This window comes from Phallusia mammillata, chromosome 3 (assembly GCF_965637545.1).
Source record: "Phallusia mammillata chromosome 3, kaPhaMamm4.hap1.1, whole genome shotgun sequence".
Classification (NCBI taxonomy): Eukaryota; Metazoa; Chordata; class Ascidiacea; order Phlebobranchia; family Ascidiidae; genus Phallusia; species Phallusia mammillata.
In genome coordinates, this window is record NC_137254.1 from 15,975,354 (window position 1) to 15,992,098 (window position 16,745).

Genomic DNA, 16,745 nt, shown 5'->3' on the forward strand with positions numbered 1-16,745 from the left:
GAAATTTTGCAATTCCATTTTACATTTATGATAATTTTGTTTCCAAACATTTCAGACATAATAGGGTTTATATTTCTCCAATAAGCAACCTTTATTGTCTCTGGTAAAATTCAACTGGAATGTTTCAGTCTCCTCCCAACCCCTCAAGCTTTATGACACTGCAAGATTACAATACAGCCTTTTTCGACAACAAATACACTACAGAGGGATTGAAATTAGATTAAATATTTTGTGTGTGTATACTGTTCTACTTCCACTGTGTATGTTTTGTAATCATTTCTGACACTGCCTGTAACATGATATGCTGCACATTTTAAACTTAAACAAATTTGAGGTTGTTGTTTTTTTATTTTGTGAATGCACCATCTGTTATAATGATGATCATCTGACAAAAAAATACAGGATATCTGTGTGAACTTGGCTGGTGTTTTTGTTGCCTTCAGTCCTATAGTGTTGGTGTTAAGTGGTGTGCAGGTGTGTTTTTGCAGAAAATTGTTTATTAAGTACAATAAAAACAATATTTCATGATTCTGACTGAAATAATACATAAATGGGCAACTCATTTGGGTAGTTAAACTTGTCCACCCTAACTGCTATGATGTCTTAAATGCATTTTTATGCACATGTATCTCTTTGAGATATTAGAATTTTGTTGAGAGTTTGTAGTTTGAGAATTCACAACATTAGCAAAAATTGTTCAACACATGTTGGTTGCAAACTGAAAAGGGTAGATTAAATGAGCTAATTAGATTTATGGTTTGTAACATAGAAGCAAAATAATGTTGAACCTACTACAAAAAAACTTTTAAACAGCCATATTTTAGCTCCAAGACTTTGCTGACAATCAAAAACAGCAGTTTGGATCAGCACAAGGTGATGCTAAATAAAGTATCACATAGTCTTGTGTGAAGAAAATAGCCATTCTTGTTGGATTTGTGTCTTAAATATTAATAAATGCATGTAAACTACTTATATTGCACAATAAAACATTTATTACCACTTAATAATGATTTATTTCAACATTAACTGAATAATATATTACCAGTACACATACACTAATACACATCACAGTCAATCTACGCATATTTATTGGTTATTACCAGTGGCGGCTCGTGCCTAAAATTTATGGGGGTGCTGCCCCCAAAAATTTTAGCCTTTACTGAACATATATAAGTTGGCAATATATTGAAAAGCTACATTTCTAGTTTTCTAGCCATTTGTTTTGTGTAAAAAAACAAGTAATACAAATCTTAACTAGCAACTCCATTGTGACGTAATTTTTGTTACGCAATAATGTACACGAGTGTAAACAGCAGACGGCATCATTTGTGTATTTTGTTTACTTGCACAGCGACGGGCCAAACACAATAACGTTCAGTAATAATGTGAAAAACAAAAACACACGTGGCACAGCTTCGAAACGAAGCGGTTGTAAATACGGTAAAACACAACAGGAATATAGAAAAAAAAGATATAAATGAGTCGAAAAAGGTCGAAGTATTTCAGTTCGACAACAAAAATTGTCATGTTTCATTTAAGTAAATTTAGTCACAGTCAGCGTTTTCAACATATTCTATGACACTTCACAGATTATTGTCACACAAAAAAACTAGCCATACAGCTTTTTATTGGTATAATAACTAACAAATTTAACAACCACATTACATTGGTTTCAGAACTTGTTCATTTAAACATCTTTCTTGAATTTTTGTGTACAGACTATTAATTGTATTTTAGTTTCTTAACTGCTATAATTGCTGCTTGCTGGCAAATAGCTTATAAAACACTTATTATAAAAAGTGCAAAACGCCTTCAAGCTTTAAAATTTACAACACTCTCACTTAAATTTAAACCATATTTTTAAATCTTGTGCTTCCTTTTTCCAACCAAAATGAATTATGAAGTTATAGTTTGGGCATGATAATTGATAGCTTTTTCCTTGATTTCCAAATGACAATTAAGAAACTTTTTTCTATTTAGAGCTAGCACTGCAAGTGCAAGTCTTTTGGAAATATTGGTGTTCCTCAGAAAAATTGGCATCTTTTTCAGTGTTATAAAGAACTGTTTTGCCTTTGAAGAAATCATGGAAAGGGCAAAAAAGGATTTTTCATCCTAGTAATTTAATTTGTCAAAACATCATCTCTAGATTAATTATTTTCAAAGTAATCATAAACATCAGATCTACAGAAACATTTTCATTTGAGTAACTAGCTTTTCTTTGTCAACAATAGGATGTGCTTGGTGTCACTACTATCTTGTCTGTAGAATGTTCATTCTTAAGAAACACTTCCTGTGAAGCAATTTAGCAGCTACTGGTTAGACAAACAGTACATGTCCATTATATCAATACACATGATTGCACTTGATTGCAAATACTGTCCACATGGTGTGTTAAGAAATCCACACTTTAAATTGTCTTCACTCTTTTTTTTGTCTTCATTTCAAAATTCCTGTTGCTTGCAGTTGTTTGTTCTGCATTTGATATTGCCTGAATTTCAGTGAGGCATTTAACTTCACAGTCACAAATTTAATTTTTCTTTGGTAGCATTATAGGAACTAAAACTGAGTATTTCTGGTTGTTGCTTATTCCTGCATGACATTGGAGTAGCAGATGTTTTGTCCCATACTTTCACAAATCTTTTTAATTCAGTTATTTATTATAAAGCTTAATTGTGACTTTTAAAGGTGTTAGATGACTTTTTTTTCTGTTTCAAGGTGTTAGATACACTTTTTTAATTCACTGATAACTGTAAAAACTGAAACTCACTTACAGTCATCTTAAAAAGTCACGACTAACAGTCAAACAATAAATTTAATGATAGCAAAATAATTATTTAACTGCACTCACTGTCGAACTTAAAAACACAGTACACGGGTTTGGCTTTGGAGCTCACTGACGCGAAGCAGACCACACAACTAGCGCTACGTCACGGGAGGGGCTGCGCGAGACACAGCCCCCTCTCGCCTATTACGCCCGGCATGTGGCTTTTTCAAGTGCGCATGCGCACAACTGAAAACGTCATGAAACGTCACGAAACTGGAGCTGCAGCTCCGCCATAGATAACTTATCATTATTTTGATTTTTTTTTTAAATTTTTTTCAATAATACAAAATTTTTACTAATTTTATTTTAATAAATGCCGATTAATGCCATAAAAGTTATTCTTAGTATACACTGATCAAACATAAAAACTATATGTAAAGATTGTTTTGTATAACAACTTGGAATAGGAATGTCAAGTAAAAATACTGGGGGTGCTGCAGCTCCGCAGCCCCCTCGCACGAGCCGCCCCTGGTTATTACACACTGGAATACATGCGTCCTATTAATCTACAAATCATATCTGCAAAAATCGCTACACAAATGCCTAAAATAAAAATTATCGTCATTTTTCCACTCTCTCCCCATTGCCCGCAATGCATTTTTGGGGCTTTCTTTTCAGCCGCCATTACGCTTCAATTTGCTTCAAAAATCACCCAACCGTTCAACGGAGTAGCGCAATCCAGTGTTTATAGAGATCAGTGTTCCCAACCTGGGGTTCGCGGACCTCCAAGGGGTCCGTGAAGGCAAACATTTCCAGTACAGTAACCAACAGTCGAATATTTGTAAGTTTTCGAACCGTTTTTAAATCTTGTATACTAGTGCAAACTGTAATCAAGTCTTTGGATCAGGAAAAAATATTTTTTTGTAATTATTACCTCCATTGTGACATCACAACACACACGAACAATAGAATTTATGGTGCTCTGTTTCAAGCTTTGCAGTTTATCTCTTTGTTGCATTGACAACATGCTACAGTACAGAAAATTGAGATAAGGAATGTGAAAGTTGATTGTGCCCAAAAAGGAAAGTAACGCATTATGCAAGAAACGAAAAACATAGGAAGACTTCCGGAATATTACATTGGTGGTCCGCAGGCGCATAAAATTTATGAAAGGGGTCCGTGACTACAAAAAGGTTGGGAACCACTGTACTAAAGACATTACCGTGGACTAGGTATGCCACACCTGCGCAAAATTTCTTACGGTTTTAAAAAATAAACCCAAATTATGTTACAATGCGTTATATGGCATATTGTTACATGATACCAACCCCAAAAGTACCACTTTTGTTAAAGTATTTTTCCTATTTAAAATACGCAATTTTTCAAGTTACTATTTTTTGCTAGTGTAATCTTAATTATTTTATATTACAGTACGGCTTTGCAATGTTGTGTGGATTGGCATGTGCTGACATGATTGCTGACTATCGGGGAGCAAACGAAAAGCAACAAACAACTACTATCGTTTTTATGTCACTAATGTATTTTGCTTCAGTGGTAAGTTTTGCAAATCCGCACCTACAGAGACCTAGCAGTTGTTCAGATACAACGTACCCTATTTTACAAAACTAGCAACAACATGGGCATAACTGAAGCGGCCTGCAGCGAGCTAATAATTTACGTTTGACGGCTCCACTCCGTATTTCGCGCACTCTTTTGCTGTAAGAGTTTGTTTACGTTTTTGCGTTATTTAATTACATTTCAAGTTCCAGTTGCAGTTCTTGCGTTTGCCTGCTAATTTGTGTTCACTTCTATTTTGCATTACATGACTTATACATTTCAATGTGTTGATTAAAGCTAATTAACATAATACACACGGTCTTAAAAATGTTGTCCATATATTTAAAATTTGCTACAAATCAGACGACAACAGTCGGACTTCCAGACTGTGACATACCTTTTTCGGGCAAAACTATTAAAACACATCTACAACTTTAGTTACGGAGTGCATAAATGACTCCGTTGCCATGAATTTGTTTTGTGTATTCAGTTGACGGAGATATTGGTAAACAAATATCAAGTCGATGTGTTGCTGCAAGTGACGATCGCATATGGGCTTATCGGACTATTTATACTTGTTTTCCATACCATTCTTTGAATTTGATAATGTATTTAAATGACTTATTCGGTAGAAATTGGAATATTTTATATAATTACATAGTGGACATACAGTAGGGTTACCATATTTGATTATATGTGACCGAAATTAGTTAGGTGATCCCGAATTTGGCCTAGGAGTTTTGGGAAAAGCGAGATGATTAACTTTTACTAAATAAGGTAAGCTTACCCAACCCTAACCACGATTATTTTTGTCCAATCAGCTTGATAACAAGCTCAGAGTGGATTTGGAACGCATGAAGAAGATTCGTGCTCACAGGGGTCTTCGTCACTACTGGGTCTCCGTGTTCGCGGTCAACACACCAAAACCACCGGACGACGTGGTCGCACTGTCGGTGTGTCTAAGAAGAAGTAAACAATGACCTTCCTTATCATGAAAAATTGCTGCGACTTTACAAGTTATGTGGCAGGTTTTAACGTAATAAACTCAATTTTGAATCATGGCCAAAGTGATCCTACAAAACTAGATAAAATGTGTACCGCACATGCTTTGTAATTTATCTTGTAACGCTTTTCAATTCATTCGCTGCAAATTATTATTATGTTCGGCTGCAGCACATAAACGTTTTTCACTAATCACATACACAGGCTGGCCATAGTTTTTTTCTACTTTTCCGCCGCTTGTTGAGGGGTGCCATGGAATCAGTGAGTTGAACCGGAACTGAACCCGAACCAAACCGGAACCACCAATTACGCTTTCCTAAAAACCCGAACCGGAGTTGAACCCTATATTTTGTTTGGGTTGGAACCGAACCATTTCAAACAGCGCACTAGAGAATACGCGAAATTACAACTATAGGGCGTGTCAAAAACAACAGTGCACTGTCAAGATACCTTGGGTTTTTTTTCTCAAAGTCAATATGCCATCAAAGTCGTACGGGAAGAGATACCTCGCATCACAAAGTCGCTCTCAACACCTGTGTTTCTAGGCCCCAGTGGCCCCAGAACAATTAATTCATAGCTTTGTTTCTTTCTCCACATATACTGATTTTTCGTTTCTTATTCTCTTTCCCACAGTTTTATCCCAGTGTGCTTTTATTGTTATCGCTTTTTAATGTTTGTTTGTTTTGTCATACCCTTCCACTTCGACACCGAGCAACATCTGAGATCCCCGCCATCGATCTTATGAAACCTATTAAAGGGCCCCGGCAGCGACGATGTGACTTTTTCTACATTTTAGCTATTTAGAATTGCCACACTTTGTATCATTAATTTTTGTTTGTCGTATGATTTGTCGTTTTCGAGATATTCAATCAAACAATGACCTCTCGAGCGACACCTTGGTTTAAATTGCAGCAGCGATTGTTACGTCACCTCGTACCAACTTCTTACAATGGCGTTGGTCAGCTGTTGTTTTAGCTTTGATGCGTACACGTTTTACTGTTTACAACTGATAGAACCAACGTAAATATCTAGTTGACAGTTAGGGTGGCTGTACACAGACTGCGTATTGCGTCAACGTGCGTAAACGCATGCGAAAAACGGTCCGTAAATTACGTTCCGAAAATGGATGCGTTCGGTGGTATGCACAGGATCCGAACGATGCGACGTTTTCCTTGAGTGCGTCCAAGCTCAAATCAGTTGTTTGGCTGTAAAGGGTGGGTGTTTGATGAAGGAAGGCCGCTAATTTCTTGCATTTGGGTCTTCACGGTGCTGGTGGGATTTTAATATAACTCGAACCCACCGACCAATAAAATAAATCAAAATGTTTACAATCAACATTATCCAACCAACCCTTTGTATTTGCTGGTCCTTAACCTTGCTGAAATATGATGTCAGGACAATAATAAGGCTAGTGGAAAATAAATGTCACACAATGTTTGTATTTTATTCCTGAAACACAGTTTCAAAGCAGACACAATATAAAAGTACATACATAATTTGTATGTGTCAAAGTAACACACAGTGCACATGAGCAATATGGATGAATAGTAAATCCAGGAATGAACAAACACTTAAAGGATTATTTGTGTATGTATACACACTGTTTCATACTTCTAACGAATTTCATTTGCTTTTTTTTAAAAACATGTACACTTTTTTGATTGCACCCAGCCTTTTTGGAAAATAAAAGGCAATCCTAACATCAGCAGCTGGCTTCTTATAATTTGACAATGTGCTGGTTGTTGCATGCAGGTCTTCTACAAATAGCAAATACGCAAAAGTTAGTTTAGAAGTCTAGTTGTTTTGGATCAGCAAAAACTAATCAAACAAAATCTTGCAATGAATGTATTGTTGGTCGTAATTTTTGAGAGTGTATTTTGTTCAATCCACAAGTGTAATCTTTCATTTCAGTTGACTCTTCGGTTTCCATCTCTCATGTGAAACACAAACCTTGGTTACAAAACTACAATGACAATGTGAAAATAAATGTTATTTTTGATCAAAATTTCTTCCCTACAGTACTCTGATAGCCTATTGTTTAAGTCCAAACCTTACAAAACATAACACATATGGTAGGGTTTATTACAAATATGGAGCATAAATCATTTATTTTACATACCTGTGGTGTTGTGTATAAATCTTGAACCATTCGATTTTCTGCCTTCTTTTTATATAGTTGTCCCATATGTCCCTTTTCTTTCACCTTTTTCCTGGTGAAAAAATGAACAGGCAAGAGTCACGTATACTTCACAAAAAGTATATTATGTAATATGTATATATTAAGCAATATAAACCTTTCCCAAAGTACAATAAAAAAGTTGTCAAAACAATTTTATGGTAAAAAACACAATATTTCTATCACCATTAAAAATGTATCCGCATTGTGCAATCAATTTTACACAAAGGCAGTGGCGGCTCGTGCCTAAAATTTCTGGGGGTGCTGCTCCAAATTTTAGCCTTAATTTAACATACATAAGCTGGCAATATATAGAAAAGCCACATTTCCAGATTTCCAGCCATTGTTTTGTGAAGAAAAACAAGTAATACAAATCCTAATTAGTAACTCCATTGTGACGTAATTTTCGTTACGCAATAATGTACACGAGTGTAAACAGCAGAGAGTATCATTGGGGAATTTTGTTTACTTGCACAGCGACGGACCAAACTCAATAACATGCGGTAATAATGTGGCACAAAAACACACGTGACACAGACTCGAAACGAAGCGGATGTAAGTACGGTAAAACACAACAACAATATATTGAACAAAATAGTAATAAATGAGTCAAAAAGTATTTCAGTTGGACAACATTTAAGAATAACTGGTTATAACAATGACCACTAACTAACACACTTGCTATTCAGTCATTAATATGGTCATGTTTAATTTGAGTAACTTATAGTCACAGTCATTGTTTCAACATATCTCATGACACTTCACAGATTATTGCCACACAAAAAACTAGCCATGAAGCTTTTGTATATGTATCATAACTGACAAATTTAACAACCACATTACATTTGTGTCAGAACTTGGTTATTTAAACATCTTTTCTTTAAATTTTTGAGTACAGACTAATAATTGTCTTTCAGTTTGCTTATAATTCCTTTTTTCAAAGTGCGATACTCCTCCAAGCTTTAAAATTCACAACAGTCTCACTTAAATTTAACCCATATGATGAAACCTTGTGCTTCCTACTTTAAAGTGCAATATCCCTCCAAGTTTTGAAATTTACAACACTCTCATTTCAATTTAACCCATATGATTAAACCTAGTGCTTTTAGGCAAAATAGTTGATAGCTTTTTCCTTGATTTCCAAATGACTACTAAGAAACTGTTTGTTTCTTTTTAGTGCTAGCACTGCAAATGCAAGTCTTTTGGAAATAATGGTGTCCCTTAGAAAAGTTTGCATCCTTTTCAGTGTTGAAAAGAACCATTTTGCCTTAAGGACTCATGGAAATTGCAAAATGGATTTTTCATCTTAGTAATTTAACTTGTCAAAACATCATCTAGATTATTTTCAAAGTAATCATGAACATCAGATCTACAGAAACATTTTTATTTCAGTAACTAGCTCAACAATAGGATATGCTTGGTGGCCACTACAATCTCCTCTGTAGAATGTTCATTCTTAAGAAACACTTCCTGTGAAGCAATTTAGCAGCTACTGTTTAGAGAAACAGTACATGTCCATTATATCAATACACATGATTGCACTTGGTTGCAAATACTGTCCACATGGTGTGTTAAGAAACCAAAACTTAAATTGGTCATCACTCAGTTATGTCAAAATTCCTGTTGCTTCTGCAATTGTTTGTTCTGCATTTGATATTGCCTGAATTTCAGTGAGGCATGAATATGCATAATCTTGAAGACCTACCTGCCACAGCAGCTGTCTCATCCCCCACTTCTAGTGAAAAAGTAGAACAAACGATTTTTATCCAAGTAGATAATAAATGTCACACTACAAACCTGTGTTGGTGCATTTGCTTGGTGACTCTCCTGTAACGAAAACATTATAACTTTCAATTTGAACAGTGTGTGTAGAGCCTACATACAATTAAATTTCTGACAATATTTAATTTTTAACAGTTAAAGTCTTCTGACAAGTTTAGACTTAAGTTTGTAAACAGGACAATATTTAAATTTTTAGAGTATATAATATTTAGTTTATAGGATTGTGATGAACATGAAGCAGCATCAAAGTCAAGCAATGTTAATATCTGACCTTCGTCCGACAAATATCTGGCAGGTCTTTTATGAGGCCTAGTGATAGTAGTTTCAGTATCAGAACTGTCAATGTTTGATGTGTGATGTGTCGACAGCAAGACCTGCTTTTTTGTGTGCTATCTCATATTCATCTGCAAGAAAATCCAATTAATAACTTCTCAACACAAACCTTGTAATAAAACTTACCTTCATATCCAAACACACGTTTTATTTTGTAAACAAACCACTTCTCCTCATCTGGTGTTTCACCTCTTTTTACCTTTTGGCGTTGTGACTGTCTTGGCCAATAGCTGAACTTCTCTGTTGACCCATGTTTTGAAAAAATCCATGTGGAAGGTATAACTTCCACACTGCTATCTTCAAGTCAAGTCAAGTCAAGTCAAATTTTATTTGCATAGTCACTTCATCATTACAGTTCCATTGTTGAACGGATACGTAAACAGCAAGGACACCGAAAAAACCGTAGGTTATCGAGTCAAGTGTCCTGTTATTTGAATTGTGGTTGAATTCCGTTTTGGGTATGTCCTGCCGTAGGATCGCAACCGACCGCACGAACCTGGCGGGGTACGTCCGGTTGCATAAGACGGTGTTTGAACCCGCAGGTTCTGCTGGCCAAATGAAACCCGCCTAAACGGAAACACCAGCTCGGTTCTTCAGCAAATTCAACAATAGCAAATGACATGCTTCCAAACAATTAGCAATAAAATATTAACCTGAGCAAAAAAATAGTTATAAGTGGTGCAGTACACACATAAACCTGACAAAGTTGCCTTGTTTAATGCAAACAGCTCTCTTAAAGGTGACACTTGTAATGTCAAGAGTTTCCATACAACTTTTGTTTATATTTATATTGTATGCATGAATTAAAGATGAATTAAATGGTTCCATGAACAAAGGTTGTACATTACTATACACTCTACACAGGCATGATTTATCATTGCTTTCCACCATCTCGACACATTTCACAGTTTCACTTTTACATACAACATATGCATTATTTGGTGGTTTGGAGAAAGTAACTTGTGGGACTGATTGATAGTTGAGCTCAGAAAAACCAATCTCTTGCACTCGCTTTATTACTTGAACAAGTGGATTTTTGCCACATCTAACAAAGCGTTTAATTTTGTGCATATAATTTTCAAATGCAAATGCACCAAAATTGTCAAGTGGCCCATACTCTTTTACATCTGAGATCAAATGCAATAATGAATGTACATTATAAACCAAAAATTCTTCACCATACAGTGTTGTACTCTGTGTGACAAATGTACAAAGAAGGGAATGAGCCAAACAGGCATTTGTTTTGCAAAGAGATGGAGAAATAAAAATTGATATAGCTGCACTTAAAAGCATCAAATGTTCATACAGCTCATTGCTTAAAACCTTTTTTAAAACAATTTTACCGGTATATATTAAAAACTGCCGGAATTCAGTTGCTTTCCATCTGTCAATTTTCAAGCAAAGTTTTTTTTTGGAAACACTAATGTATATCTATGCTGGAACTGCAGCTCCAGTTTTCTGACGTTTTGCGGTTCTGCGCATGCGCACTTTGAAAAGCTACATGCTGGGCGAAATAGGAGCCAGGGTGCTGCGGCTCGCGCAGCTCCACCAATCACGTAGCGTGTGACCTGGGCACCCGGAAGTAGTTGTCTGTTCCGCGTTTATTGTGTGCCAAAGCAAATCACGTGTACCATCAGGTTCGACAATGAGTACAGTACGACAGTTATTCTTTTTTAATCATTTTTACAGTTTTTGATTGAAAGGTTAATCATGGCTTTTCAAGATTCTAATTCGGTGACTGAAAGTGAGCTTCAGCAACTTAAGATTTCGCAGTTATCAAGTGCTGAAAAGGTAAGTATAAAGAAAAAAGGGCGTCCAACGCCTGATATTCAACTTTGTCAGCCAGGAATGAGCCACAACAAGAAATATATACGCAGTTTTAATTCTGAATGGTATCAAAAGAAAAAATGGCTTTGTGGTTGTGAAGTTAAAAATGTACTGTTCTGTTTTCCATGTTTGCTGTTTGGAGGTGATGAAAAATGCTGGACAAAAGATGGTTTTACAAATGTAGCCAAAATAGGTGAGAAAGCAGAAAAACATGAGAAGTCAAAGAAGCATGTGGACAACGATGTTTCACTTTCACTTTTTGGAACTGTAAATATTAAGGAAAAACTTAGTGAGGCGTATATGGTATATAGACTTTCAATTATTGAACACAACAAAAAAGTGGAAAAAATCGTGAAATTTTGTCCAAAATAATAGACTGCATTTTGTTCTGTGGAAACTTTGAAACTCCCTTACGTGGACATGATGAAAAAGATGAGTATTGATATAATGGACATGTACTGTTTGTCTAAACAGTAGCTGCTAAATTGCTTCACAGAAAGTGTTTCTTAAGAATGAACATTCTACAGACAAGATAGTATAGTGACCACCAAGCACATCCTATTGTTGACAAAGAAAAGCTAGTTACTGAAATGAAAATGTTTCTGTAGATCTGATGTTCATGATTACTTTGAAGAAATCTAGATTATGTTTTGACAAGTGAAATTACTAGGATGAAAAATCCTTTTTGCTGTTTCCATGAGTCCTTCAAAGGCAAAACAGTTTGGATGCAAACCTTTGTTAGGAACACCATTATTTCCAAAAGAGTTGCACTTGCAGTGCTAGTACTACTAAATAGAAAAACAGTTTCTCAGTTGTCATTTGGAATCAAGGAAGAAACTATCAATTATCATGCCCAAACTATAACTTCATGATTCATTTTGGTTGTAAAAAGGAAGCACAAGGTTTAATAATAGGGTTTAAATTTAAGTTAGAGTGTTGTAAATTTTAAAGCTTGAAGGAGTTTTGCACTTAAAAAAAGCAATCATAAGCTATTTTCCAGCAAATAAAGCAGCAAGTATAGCAGTTAAGAATCTGAAGGACAAATAATAGTCTGCCCACAAAAATTCAAAAAAAAGATGTTAAAATAAACAAGTTCTGACACAAATGTAAAGTAATTGTTAAATTTGTCAGTTATGATACCAATAAACAGCTGTATGGCTAGTTTTTTGTGTGACAATTATAATCTGTGAAGTGTCATATAATATGTTGAAAACGCTGACTGTGACCATAAGGTTACTTAAATGAAACATGGCCATTTTTTTAAATGTTGTCGAACTGAAATACTTCGACCTTTTTCGACCCATTACTTTTTTTTCTATATTCTTGTTGTGTTTTACCGTATTTACAACCGCTTAGTTTCGAGTCTGTGTCACGTGTGTTTTTGTTCCACATTATTACTGCATGTTATGGTGTTTAGCCGTCGCTGTGCAAGTAAACAAAATACACAAATGATATCGTCTGGTGTTTGCACTCGTGTACATTATTGCGTAACAAAAATTACGTCACAATGGAGTTTCTAATTAAGATTTGTATTACTTGTTTTTCTACACAAAACAATGGCTAGAAAACTATAAATGTAGGTTTTCTATATATTGCCAACTTATATATGTTCAATAAAGGCTAAAATTTTGAGCAGCACCCCCACAAATTTTAGGCACGAGCCGCCACTGATCACATATAACTGAATGTAATTTAACTTCCATAAAATATCCGTTAACTGATAATCCATTTTTAATGAGGTCTTTTAGTTCATGAACCATGTCTTGTAAAAATTGTAAAGATGATGGTTTGGATTCTCCATATGAAAGTGAAACTGGAAAAACACACTGACGGAATTCATTGAACCAAACAGAGTACAGTATAGGCCAAAAGCAAGAGTTTCTGCTTTTAAAAACTGGAAGGCCATCAATGTTAAATGAGAGTTATTAGCGAAGTTTCCGAAACTTTCGTCAAAATTTTGAATTTTTCGCCAAAAGTGTATTAGGAGTTGCTTTCGGTAAAAGCTCATTATTGCCTTTTTTTGTTAAACGAACTTGTTTAAATTTTGTTTGTATGCTATCAGTTTAACATGATGTGTATATCGCTACGGTTAAATAATATCTCTTCTTCGTTTTCCTGTTATTATATAACACTGTGGACACACTCGGCAAATCTACTTAGAGGCAAATAAACGAATGTTTTAATAAGTGCCATCATAATGCTGTACTGAGTTAACACCTCAAAATAGCATTAGGGGGTGGTTAGAAACGAGTAACTTAATTGCTTCCGATTGCATAGTAGCAGCTGTACAAACTCCATGTACAGTGTGGCGCGAACTGTGGAGTAGCAGGTCAAGGAGAAGCGGTGGTACTAAATACCGCATGTGGCCGCATGTGACCGCATGTGACCGCATGTGACCGCATGTGACCGCATGTGACCGCATGTGACCGCATGGTATACCGCATGTTATCACACGGCAGGAATCTGTGAAGGACTTAAATATGCTTTTACCAAAAATAATTTTGCGGACTTTTGAAAGCGCTGCCGGTTAGAGCTATTAGGGTTGGGTGAAGGTTTGAAATTAAAATCAATCCAGAATCTGGTCTATTTTACCCCTAATGGGGCTGGAATTCTTACATTTCACATAACATGGTGTATTTTAAGAGGAATCACATGCGGTCACATGCGGCCACATGCGGTCACATGCGGTATTTAGTGCCACCCAAGGAGAAGAACATGTTTTCCACATCGATTATTTTTGCAGAGTAGTTGCTCCTAATTTCATAAAGTTCGTATGTTATTGAAAACATAGTTTAAAACACCAAGATTTTTTATACCTACTGCCATACCAAAGCCTACGGTTTTGCATCACTGACGTACTGCTATGTTAAACCATGTTAAGATAATGAGTTTTGCAAAAATTGCACTCACGGCCAATTTTACAATAAACAAATATTGGACAAAAGCGAGAAAACTGATAACAGTTTGTGTGTTGAATAATTGCGTGTCGAAATTTGATCCACATTCAACTTGGGGCTGTGCTATATTTTGGCATGAGAATTTCAAAGCAGCAGCAGTGTATGAAATCTCTGCGGTTCATGGGTGTTAAGCAGAACGATGAAACGAAGAAATGCCTTTTCTGGGCCCCGTTTCCCAATACGTATCTCATGAAAATACAAATATTTTTTTTCCCAAAGCCATCAGTTAACCTAGACGTGACTTGAGAGGTACAGAAGATCACACGGTCTGTCTTTCGACCGTTACATTAATCCCTTCCACGCTGAGTGCTCTGGTTTCCAACGAGAAACTGAATTCCTTCCTGTCTGACAAGAACGCCTTAGTTCGCCGCACAACAATTGGCTTATTCTGTGTGGAACGGCAAGGAAAGGTTCTGGAAAACTTTACTACTGTATATAGAAAACCGAGTTGACTTACGATATTACTTTTGCAAATGCGTACGCAACGATATTCGAAGTACCACTGGAATACTCGATGGAGCAATTATTTTGGACGTGACGTCGTTGGTGTTAGACAAGAATTAATTTTAAATTTCATTAGTGTCGCTCCATGGCAGTGTGAAACGTATTTACTTGAAAATTGCTGTTGATTTTATTTCACAACGTGTGTCAGGAAGATTAAGAAACAAATAAAGATTTTCCAAAATTCATACGCAGTGGTTTCTAGTTTGTACCCTGCCAACTTGTAACATACTTAAGTTTTCTTCTATGACCCGACACGGCTTTGTATTGTCATACGATAGCCGGCGCGCACGACGGTTTTCTTTGTTTGAGGACGCTGAACACGAATTTGTGTCTTATCTTCAAATTGGAGACATTTGGCCAGAATTTTCGAGCCTATAACTGTGGTTTACTAAGGCTCTTGTTGTAATTTTACCAAAATAATCCAGCTGGCAAGAAACTGACGCCCTGCCGAAGTGCAGAATGATTTTTTACATTTATACGAAAGAATTGGGACGCCAATAGACACTTCATATTTTTTTATACAACGCAGCTCGGCGTGTGCGCTAGTGTAATAAGCCGCAATAAGTTCTAAAAAAAGATGTAGTGACAAAAGACTAAAACGTACTCACATTTAATTGATATTGTCCTTACACAACGGCTTACACACAGTTTCTGGGTTTTAACTGTCTTCTTTTGTGAATGGCTTAAAAGTGGCACAATAATTTCTTCATTTGTCTTTATAAGGCTACAAAACAACGTATGTTAATATGCTAAACAAGTTGAAATGTAATACAAAAAAATTAACATATGTAATTGTATCTACATTTGAAGATTGCTTTTTATGCCTATAATGTTCTAGATCTGAAATGGTTGGATATAATAGAAAGCCCCCAAGTGCAATTATCTACAAACAATAAAATAAGTGTCACATATAACAACCAAAACTTCTACACACTGATAACATGTTTGCTTGAACAGATTCAGCAATCATAATGTTCATTGAATACTTACCACATGAGGCTTTTGGAGGAATCAAAATTCTTTAAAAGTTTCCTTAATTTTCCATTATCCACGTTTTAAAACGTGGAGCCAACTGCCTTACTAGGTTCCGCACATGAATCAACAAAAAATACTAAGAATATGTATGAGGAAATATGTGTTAAATTTACCTGGCGACTCCGCGACTTGGAAATTTCTTTTTGGATTTCCATTTTTAAAGATGAGAAGAGCAAACTCATTTTTGGATGCAAAGCATCTTTTACAAAATTCGCATTGGTGATCACTTCCTTTTTTGCTAGTTTGTTGTTGGTTGGAAGATACTTAAAACGCGTTTTCCTTTTGCGAAGATGGTTGCTCAGATTCCGAATCCAGGGTTTTCATATGCGAAGATGGTTGCTCAGATTCCGAATCCAGGGTTTTCATATTAGTTAAACAACTAAACATTAAACATCTAATGTTTAAAACAAGTCGACAGTTAACTATTTTGGCAATTAAAACAACTTAGTCAACGTTTCGTCGTACCACTTAAGAGAAAAGATCAGGCCCGCCATTGTTTGAACGGTTCTCCTATTGGATGCTAGAGACCTAAGCAGATCCAGATGGAAAGATTTTAACAACCTACGTGAGATGCTGTCGCACAGAAAATATCAACTACATGCTACACTTTTCGGTGATTGTGACGAATTAACACTAGCGTAACGGTTCTATCTGCAGGGGCAACCAGCCAAATACCCGCAATATTTTATGGCTTTTCGAGAACAAAGGCACAGCCGCGTTCAGCAGGCTAGAAAACTAGCTTCCGATAATACATACTACTTTGGTGCAATATGCGCCAAATTTATCCTGCCCAATCAATATTATGTTC

At 35.8% G+C, this 16,745-nt stretch overlaps 1 long non-coding RNA gene across 6 annotated transcripts; it reads right to left on the bottom strand.

Moving 5' to 3' along the window:
- Positions 1-6,778: 6,778 nt before the first annotated feature.
- Positions 6,779-16,360, bottom strand: LOC145220424 (uncharacterized). Of its 6 annotated transcripts, XR_013858164.1 has the most exons (6): positions 9,741-16,360; positions 9,553-9,685; positions 9,297-9,326; positions 9,205-9,234; positions 7,443-7,533; positions 6,779-7,286 (listed from the first exon to the last, which is right to left on the bottom strand). It is a non-coding gene; the product is annotated as an uncharacterized LOC145220424 (long non-coding RNA). The 6 variants fall into 6 exon arrangements; XR_013858163.1 differs by having other exon boundaries at positions 9,205-9,326; XR_013858161.1 differs by having other exon boundaries at positions 6,784-7,286; positions 7,443-9,326; positions 9,741-15,626; positions 16,051-16,360.
- Positions 16,361-16,745: the final 385 nt, after the last annotated feature.